The following is a 10,445-nucleotide window of genomic DNA, read 5'->3' on the forward strand; positions in this document are numbered from 1 at the left end:
TGAGTAAACCCCTTTGATAAAAAAAAACACACCAAGCGGCACGAGTCACGGTGCTAAGGCAGCTATCTATATTATCTCGTGGGCAACTGTTTCACTTTCTGCAACCTTGACATTTATACCAAAACACGCCACGTGTTCTCGTATTTGATTTACAAGTTGTAAGCCAGAAGTAGTAAACTACGAACAACATGCATTCATACCTAATGCATCAGACATGCATTAGATATGAATGTTAATATATTTTTTTAAACTGCCATTTAATTTGAAATTACATGATCATTATATTCTGTAAACAACATGGCACACTCATACGGTATTCACATAGTACACTTATGTTGTTTGCTTATTTCAAATAACATGCAATCATGGTGAGCGAGAGCACTCTACATCTGGATATATGACTTGTATTACCCGGCCATGGCTGCTAGCATTAGTGGTGAGTGACGTGTCATCTCGTCCTGACCGCCCTCTGCACTTTCACCAACCCGCACACAGCGGCGTGTTGAGAAGTGGGATTTCTTTCCACGTTGTATGACACAGCAATTTGGACGTCCTTCATCGGCCAGTTGACTGAATGGTGGTGTGTTCTGCGGTTTTAGTGGCAAGTCGATGTTTATTTGGGATTAGTTGGAATCGGAGCTTTCGTGGTGAACTGGACTGGATGTGACTTTCCTGGCGTTTATGTACCCTGTAAGACTCATACGCGTCGTTATGCAGAATATAAATAACCCAATAACCAATAATTAAGCAGGCAGTATGCCACCTTCACATATCCGTCGAAAACACGTTTTTACACATCCCATTATTTAGAGTATTTATTGTACCGTTTCGTGTAAAACTAGGATCCATCTCTCACACCACATGGAACGTCATAAGCATTGGCCGAAACAATTCAGAGTACTGATGAGATTCTGAATGTCGTCGAAACCGGTCCGGGGTGTTAAACCGATGCTGCTGAAATCATACACTCTCAAAAGGCCACGTGGCCGATGCATCAAATCTGGCTGTGACGGTCCCACCTGATGACGGAGACTTGTGTTGCCTCCGAAACGTCGTGATTTTTGAAAAAATTTTATTTTAATTTAAATTTTTTACCTACGTGACTTTACCGAAAGAACTAAGAGTATGAATCCTTGCAGTCACGAAAGCTTCAAATCTAGAATAAAATACTCTTCTAATTTGTGTGTGTCTTGTATGTGTGGAGGGACGGATATGGGAAGGATGTAAATGTTGTTTTTAAGTATGACACTGAAATATTTCGGACACCCGTAGTAGTTATTACTTCCCCGGGGCCCCCATCCCAGAATAATTTCCTCATCAAAACTCTACACCATAGAGCTCGATGTATTTTTGACCATCACCACCTAGCCAGTGAACTGGAACACCTACACCAAGCCCTCAAGATGAATGGATATTCAGACTACACAATCCGTTAAGCGATCACCCCAACCGTTGGGAAAGAACCATCTGATGAACCAATCAAAACCATCACCTTGCCATACATAGCAGAGGTGACCAAAAATATTTCAAAAATCATGATAAGATATCTTATTTTGGAAATCGTGCACCTGCACGGGCACATGCACGGGTGCGTGTCCGACCAGGTGCTCGCGCTAAAAATAGCCGTATGAATATGCACGCGTCCCTCCCCACCTCCCGTTGGGTCGGCTTCAATTGGCAGTGCAAACACGCACGCAGGCACGGGCGTGCGGGCAAAAACGACGGCCGGGGTTGACGATAATATTCGCACGTTCCACCGCTGAGTGCTATGGTCGGTCGCTACACACTGTGTAGCGCGGCTGTCAATGTTTTTAGAACACATGTTGATCTAAAAAATAAGCATTCTCCGGGGGAGGACGGTGCTGAAAGTGGTTTGCTATTGGTTGGGGCGGCACCGCTCGATCAAACGTTCCCGTTTTGAGATACGCCGCAGATCCAGTCATCTTCGTGGGCAAAGTGTTCACCGTGGAGTGAGAGCCTCCGCCGTACGAAAAACTATTAAACTATTTTTTTTATTTTTCGATTTAAAGCTTTCGTGACTGCAGGGATTCATCTTCGTGGTTCTTTCGGTAAAGTCACGTAGAATGGAAATAATAAAATAATAAAATAATAAAACATAATAAAATAATTCTCACGACGTTTCGGCCACAATGCAAGCAGCCGTCCTCAGGTGGAGAGACAGAGTCTCCTCGACAGACCTGTTCTCCACCTGTCTCCTCGACAGACCTGTTCTCCCCCTGAGGACGGCTACTTGCGTTGTGGCCGAAACGTCGTGAGAATTATTTTATAATGTTTTATTTGTATTATTCTATTATTTTTTTTTTTATTTTACCAGATGAGGCCCACTTGGCTATACAGCTATTTTTCAGAAGCGACCTGGCCACAAATGATAGCTCAACGAAGTGGCTTATCACCATGTGGAAATTTACAGCAGCCAAATGCTCTGAACGAACGTTTATTCTAAATGTGGAGGGGGGGGGGGAAACTGGAGGACCCGGAGAAAAATCAACGCGATTACGGGGAGAGAGACACGCAAACTACAAATATACACAAGGCGTCAGGGTCGGGATCGAACCCACTTCCTGTGTACCAGGCGAGGTCGTTAACATCTATGAGCACTTTCGCCTCTCTTAGTTCTGCCCGCGTAACCCGAAACCGCACTGATCACAGAACAGTTAAGCGTCAACAAACTAGTTCAAGTACAGTAGTTCGTAAAAAAAAAACGTCGGTACAGTATTTTAATTGAGAATTGTCCCTCTAACCCAAGGCCGTAGCCATAGAGTCAGCATTGAGCGGGACCAAATCTTCCAGGCGGTCTGCGGATACCCCCCCCCCCCCCCCAGAAAAAAAAATCGAACTATGAAAACTAATTTATTGCCATTTCCTGCCTAAAATATTAAACAATTCACTAACACGTAGGATGGACTTTTTATTTATTTTTGACAATAATGTCTAATAGTGTATTGTATTACATTGCTCTGTATTTTCTTTTTTACCTTTTCTTGTTTCATTGTATGTAATGGCAGAGATGAGGAATTAATAAAGTACAACCATAACCACAATAATATTAACAGAAATCTATTTTATAGCAATATATTGAGGGGGACATTTTAAGCATATTTGAGACATTTTTAGCACATTTGAGACACACCCCCCCCCCCCCCAATATATATGTAGGACTCGAACTGACGCGACAGCTTCTTTGTCTTTCCTGATTCTTTATTAACTCATATAGTTCCACATCTCCTCCGTCGACATCACTCAATGTCCCTCTGTACACTTCAACTCACAACTCCCCATCAACATCACTCAATGTTCCTCCGTACACTTCAACTCACAACTCCCCATCAACATCACTCAACGTCCCTCCGTGCACTTCAACTCACAACTCCCCATCAACATCACTCAATGTCCTTCCGTGCACTTCAACTCACAACTCCCCATCAACATCACTCAATGTCCCTCTGTACACTTCAACTCACAACTCCCCATCAACATCACTCAATGTCCCTCTGTACACTTCAACTCACATCTCCCCATCAACATCACTCAATATCCCTCCGTGCACTTCAACTCACAACTCCCCATCAACATCACTCAATGTCCCTCTGTACACTTCAACTCACAACTCCCCATCAACATCACTCAATATCCCTCCGTGCACTTCAACTCACAACTCCCCATCAACATCACTCCATGTCCCTCCGTACACTTCAACTCACAACTCCCCATCAACATCACTCAACGTCCCTCCGTACGCTTCAACTCACAACTCCCCATCAACATCACTCAACGTCCCTCCGTGCACTTCAACTCACATCTCCCCATCAACATCACACAATGTCCCTCCGTGCTCTTCAACTCACAACTCCCCATCAACATCACTCATTGTCCCTCTGTACACTTCAACTCACAACTCCCCATCAACATCACTCCATGTCCCTCCGTGCACTTCAACTCACAACTCCCCATCAACATCACTCAATGTCCCTCTGTACACTTCAACTCACATCTCCCCATCAACATCACACAATGTCCCTCCGTGCACTTCAACTCACATCTCCCCATCAACATCACACAATGTCCCTCCGTACACTTCAACTCACAACTCCCCATCAACATCACTCCATGTCCCTCCGTGCACTTCAACTCACAACTCCCCATCAACATCACTCAATGTCCCTCCGTGCACTTCAACTCACAGCTCCCCATCAACATCACACAATGTCCCTCCGTACACTTCAACTCACAACTCCCCATCAACATCACTCCATGTCCCTCCGTGCACTTCAACTCACAACTCCCCATCAACATCACTCAATGTCCCTCCGTGCACTTCAACTCACAGCTCCCCATCAACATCACTCAATGTCCTTCCGCTCGCTCCGCTCCGCGTGTCCGCCACGTGCACGCATACCAACCCGGCGCGTGGCGCGTGTTTCTCAAGCCCTACATATATTATAATTACGGTCTTGTTCTAACCTCAGTCCCACCGTTCAGTCGCGTTCCAAACCGGTCTAACGGGTTTCACGTAGTGAGTCCAAAAAACCCTCGGCCACTAATAATGAGCTTGACACGGTGAACGGCCGGTGACTCGCCTCTTAAAGCAGGTGCCCCCCCCCCTCGCCCATGGGCCCTGGATATCTCCAAAGTGTGAAATGAAAGAGTTGCTCGAGGGTGTCTCGCTCACGGGACTCTCTGAGCCGCCCCAGAAACCGGCGGCGTCTCAGCTGACTTAACGAAACACGGCGGGGGCCGCTGTCCGAGGTGACTGCCCCGGCCAAACTCTACGACATATAACTCTCAGCGGCCCCGTGTGACACGACGGACAAGGCTGGTGGTGGCGGTGGTGGCGGTGGTGTCAAAAGTGTGGCTTTGCTGACTGCCCACGAGAGCCGGACATCCTTCATCAATTTTCGATTTAAAGCTTTCGTGACTGCAGGGATTCATCTTCTTGGTTCTTTCGGTAAAGTCACGTAGAAGGGAAGTAATATAATAATAAAAATAAAACATAATAAAATAATTTTATTATGTTTTATAAAATAATTTTATTATGTTTTATTTTTATTATTTTATTACTTCCCTTCTACGTGACTTTACCGAAAGAACCAAGAAGATCCTTCATCAAGCCGGCGTGTCGCAGCAGTCGCACGGGTGAAGATGGTTCACCGGTGAACTGTAGAGTCACACACTGGTGGAAGCTTGTGGCATAAAATGTGCTCTATAAATGATGATTATTATACATCACTTTGCTCGGGTACATGTGTTTTATTCGTCTATAATATTATACATGGGCTTCTCGCACTTGCTAGGAGGTGCCATCACCGTGCGTCAGATGTGTTGGCAGTTCGTGCTTCGTGATGCCCACGTGCATGGAATGCCTCAACCTCGTGACGGACGGACGGCTCCCTGTAATAGGGGCCGTCCATAAATGACGTCACGCACCTGGGGAGGGGGGTCAGACATTTGTGACGAGGGGGGGGTTTGAGAAATGTGACACATCACAATGCACAACTTTAAATAAATATACAACACGTTCTACTTAATTAAATAGACTTTTTAATAAATGTTTTCTACAACATCAGAGTGCAGCGCCACATTAAATACGCACTACAATGACAATAGTTTAAAGCGATTTGTGACGTCATATTTGAGGGGGTCTGACTTTTTGTGACGCCGTGTGACGATGGTCAATAATCGTTGAAAATCGTGTGACGTCATTTATGGACGGCCCCATACGATAAAAGCGTAACGTGAAATAAAAGCGGACACTTGTAATTCTGAACCCCGCTTTTTATTTCAGTCCCCTTTCGTCGTATAACAGCGCGGTGGCGGCGGGAATAGCATGCCGTGCAGGGAATGGCACGGGGAGACTTTGCGAATAATCGTGTCGTGGCATTGCCCGGGTCACGATTGGGTTTGGGGAGGATAGGCGGTGTAGCAATGCCCCGGGATGTGTCGGGGGACGCGCTCCTGAAAGTTTACGACGAATGTCGAAACGACGCCCGTCAATGTAATGCAACAGGGGAGGCGGAGGCGAAGGCTGATGCGAGAAAGGACAGTTAATGCTTCTAGATTTGAAGCTTTCGTGACTGCAAGTATTCATATTCTTAGGTTTTTTTCGGTAAAGTCACGTAGGTAAAAAAAAATTAAAATTAAAATTAATAAAAGTAAAATTAAAATTAAATTAAAATCACGACGTTTCGGAGGCAACACGCCTGAAGACGGAAGCTTGTGTTGCCTCCGAAACGTCGTGATTTTTATTTTATTTTACTTTTTTTAATTTTAATTTTTTTACCTACGTGACTTTACCGACAAAACATAATAATACAGTTACTGCTGTCAGCGACCTAAGGGTGTGCCGGGTTGCGGCGACGCAAATTTGAAAGTGGCGTTAATAATATAATAAAGCGACGAAGTATTTGCAAAACTACGTGATAGGGGAGGACATCATTGTACTTTATACCCCACGCCTCATTTCCCCGGTCGAGTTGAAAAATGTAACCTGAGCCATTCCTGTAACCTGCGTTCAGAATACAACGCTGAACTGTGGGAGAGGGATGGATTTAGGGGGTGGAGCACATTCAAATAAGAACGAGGAGGGTAAGGAATCAAATGCAACATTCACACCTGCCCCATTTCTCGTGAGGCCGTCCTGACTGGTGTTTACGTGGTTCCCTCGTTATTCGCGAGGGCTACGTTCCAGAGATACTCGTGACTAGATAATTTTGCGGTTAATGACATTGGCCTCCGGTAATCTATCGTTTTAATGAATTACCTTAAATAACCGCGTCATTAAGCTGTTGAATACATGCAAAATATCATAACACAAATATAAGAATTGGTTATAATATACATAAAGTAAATAAAAACATCGACGTATAAAATAACTGTTTATAAATGAACTAACCTTCAATTAAGATGATGCACTGCATCATCACTTTCTCGCATCACATTCTCTCTGATCACTTTATCTCATCACTTTCTTTCTCTATCTCCCCTCTCTGTCGATGCAGCCATCGTGTAGAGTTCCAGATGCAATTCGCGGTTTGCCAAAATCGCGGATAGCACGGTCGCGAATAACGAGGGAATACCGTGCTTTTAATTGGTGATTCCATTTTACAGATATTTATTTTCTACTCACGCCACCCCCAGATCTCTCCAGAAGGAAGTGTCGTGTTAAACCTACGCGCTTGGTTTTGTTCTCATATTTTATTAAATAACATATTTTTCATAGCGTAGATCTGTCAAGTTGTTTTTCTTCAATTAAGTGATATAATCTTAAAGGAGTTACGTCACATGCGTTGTAGCCCATTCAACTCTGCTTCTGATATCTGCCAGGTACGGGTACATTCTGGGTTACTTAGTCATAGGCAAGAAGTTATTCTAATGATCCATAATAAACACAGTGTTTTAAGTGTAGAACATTGTAAATGTACTGAGGGTTTTTTTCCTACAGTGAAGGAATTCAATTTCGCTGAGGGCTCTTGTGGGATAATGCTACAGTAGGCAGTTAATGAAAAAATGTCCAGTTGAACACTCTGTTTTGTAACTGTTTCCACGGTAATCAACACGAGTGGGTTTATTTTTAGACACAACTGTTAACATTGCACTTTTTGCACTTCCACAATGGGAAAAATCATCTTGTATAACTTACAATTGTTAACACACAGAACCATGACCTGAATGAAATTCCGTGCTTCCGATGACATCGGACTTCTTGACGTACGGCTGATGCAAAGCAACAACTTCAATGTAACATTTAGGTGGTCCAGCGAGACTGCCGCATCAGGAGCGGAGTGTATCACTGCTCATAATCAACGTTTTTGGGTTTAGATCGCGTTATTTATAAATGTGTCGTAACCCTCCACCACCCGACACGGCCAATCAGTAAAAAAGTGTCACGTTGACAAAAGACAAATAGTTCACTGCTTTAGCCCACCGGTGTGTTGAAGCGCGAAACCACAACATTTACAATTTGAGTACGACGTTTCGCTGGTAATTGCATCCAGCATCATCGGGCAATTCGCCAGAACCGGTGGGCTAAAGCAGTGAACTATTTGTCTTTTGTCAACGTGACACTTTTTTACTGATTGGCCGTGTCGGGTGGTGGAGGGTTACGACACATTTATAAATAACGCGATCTAAACCCAAAAACGTTGATTATGAATAATATTGGTCGCGAAAGCCTGCTACGTGTTAAACTGTATCATTGCTGTGATGTCTCTTTCGTATTTGTGGATCGGGCATTGCGTCGTTAGACGTTGTACCGTCTATTCTAGATTTGAAGTTTTCGTGACTGCAAGGATTCATACTCTTTGTTTTTTTCGGTAAAGTCACGTAGGTAAAAAATTATATAAATTGAATCACGACGTTTCGGGCGCAACACAAGCGTCCTTCTTCAGGTGGGGACAACTTAGCGAAAGCACACTTAAGCGGTGTGCCCGAAACGTCGTGCTTTAATTTATATAATATTTTTACCTACGTGAAAAAAACCCAAAGAGTATGTTGTACCGTCTGTTCAGGATGACCACAGTCGCACACGACTAGAGAGGTTTTTTTAAAGTTTACATTTGTGTGCATCAGGTATGCGCATCTGCAATGGTTTGTGCAGCAGATGTGGTTTAGGGTGAACCATGAGCTTCGTGGAAGATCAAACTCCGGGATCTTCTGCGTTGGGTCTATCACAACCTCAGTGGCGAGTGATAACTGAACTGGTCCTGGGCCTCCATCATTCACCAACTAACCAACGTAAAGTATGGTCAAACCTAGATTTGAAGCTTTCGTGACTGCAAGGATTCATACTCTTAGGTTTTTTTCGGTAAAGTCACGTAGGTAAAAATTAAAAAAATAAATTTAAATTAATTAAAGTACCGAAAAACCTAAGAGTATGGTCAAACCCCCAATAACTAACTTGGAGCGGGAAGGCCTCCATCCAGCAGTGGATTGGCAATGGGTGTGATGCATTTTTAGACCTTGTATGTATGTACCTGCGTGCTGAACTTATTTCGCATCCTACGTAGCCAACCGTGATAATTGAGTGCTGGATGCCCGTCGTGCAATGCTGCATTTCATCTTTACATGACCGAGCAGCCGGCAAGTCCTTTGGAAGTAACCCACCGGCCCACAGGCCAGCTAACCAGCCGGGCAGCCGATTAAGTACGGAGTTTGAGTTCGATATTTGGTGGTAGCAGGGGCTCGCTTTGTCCCCTACATTAGGAATCGCGGGTGGATGTCATTCATTTGTTTTTAATCTTAATTTCTAAACTACTGAAAATGAATTAATAAATGTGCCCGGTTACGGCGGAGCATTGCCCCCCACCCTCACAGTGCTCTGCCCCCCCCCCCCCCCCCCCGCAAATTATGTCCAAAGCCTCTACCTCTCCACCCCTGGGGGTGCCCCCCTCTGGGGCGTGACAATCCCCCAGGGCCCCCTCTTCCCCCACCTGCATATCCCCCCATGCCCCCCCCCCTCCCCAACGAACCCCCCTCCCCCAGCGAGTTACATCAGAGCCAACTGCAGGTGTATCGACACTGGGATCCTCCACAGGATGATGAATACGTTGAGCCACTCGCTGGCAATTGTGAATTTAAATGTGTTGGTGATTCGAAACGCAGCCCACTGCGGCATCTACTGCACGTGTAATGTGGCATTGACTCGTTGTCGTAGGGAGCTGGTGGCTTCGGGGCTCGTATCACGTCAAAGGGGCCGTCCATAAATGACGTCACGCGATTTTGGACGATTTTTGACCCCCCCCCCCCTCGTAACAAGGCGTCACAAAGAGTCAGACCCTCTACCTCAAATATGACGTCACAAAGCTCTGCCCCCCCCCCCCCCAAAACCAACATGCTTCAAATCGCTTTAAACTATTGTTATTGTAGTGCGTATTTAATGTGGCGCTGCACTCTGATGTTGTAGGAGAAAACATTAAAACGCCTATTTAATTAAGTAGAACGTGTTGTCTACATTTATTTAAAGTTGCGCATTTTGATGTGACGTCACATTTCTCAACCTGCCCCCCCCCCTCGTCACACATCGTCACAAATGTCTGACCCCCCCCCCCCAGGTGCGTGACGTCATTTATGGACGGCCCCAAAGCACTGGGTGGGGAGGGTGGGGCTGGGTGGGAGTGGGAGGGGTGGGGCTGGGGAGGGAGGGGCTGGTCACCCCGTGGTGCCCTTATAAAACTCAACGTTTAACCTACTCACGCCGGCTTGTGCCCGCCCTCACAGTCGGGCATATTTGCGGAATACACCACGCCGCCGTTGACCCTGGCCATTGACCGAGCAACCCAACGGTCCTACCAGCTCCCTCCGCAGGAATGTGTTTTAACTCTACCGTATTAACATTTTCAAAAGTTCAGTCGCCTTACCGACGTCTAGGTTCGATGTATGCCGTTACAGGTGGGGTTTTTTTTAATGCAATAATTGGTGACTAAACTAGG

This window comes from Lethenteron reissneri, chromosome 47, assembly GCF_015708825.2.
Source record: "Lethenteron reissneri isolate LAM-NWPU_2019-01 chromosome 47, ASM1570882v1, whole genome shotgun sequence".
NCBI lineage: Eukaryota > Metazoa > Chordata > Hyperoartia > Petromyzontiformes > Petromyzontidae > Lethenteron > Lethenteron reissneri.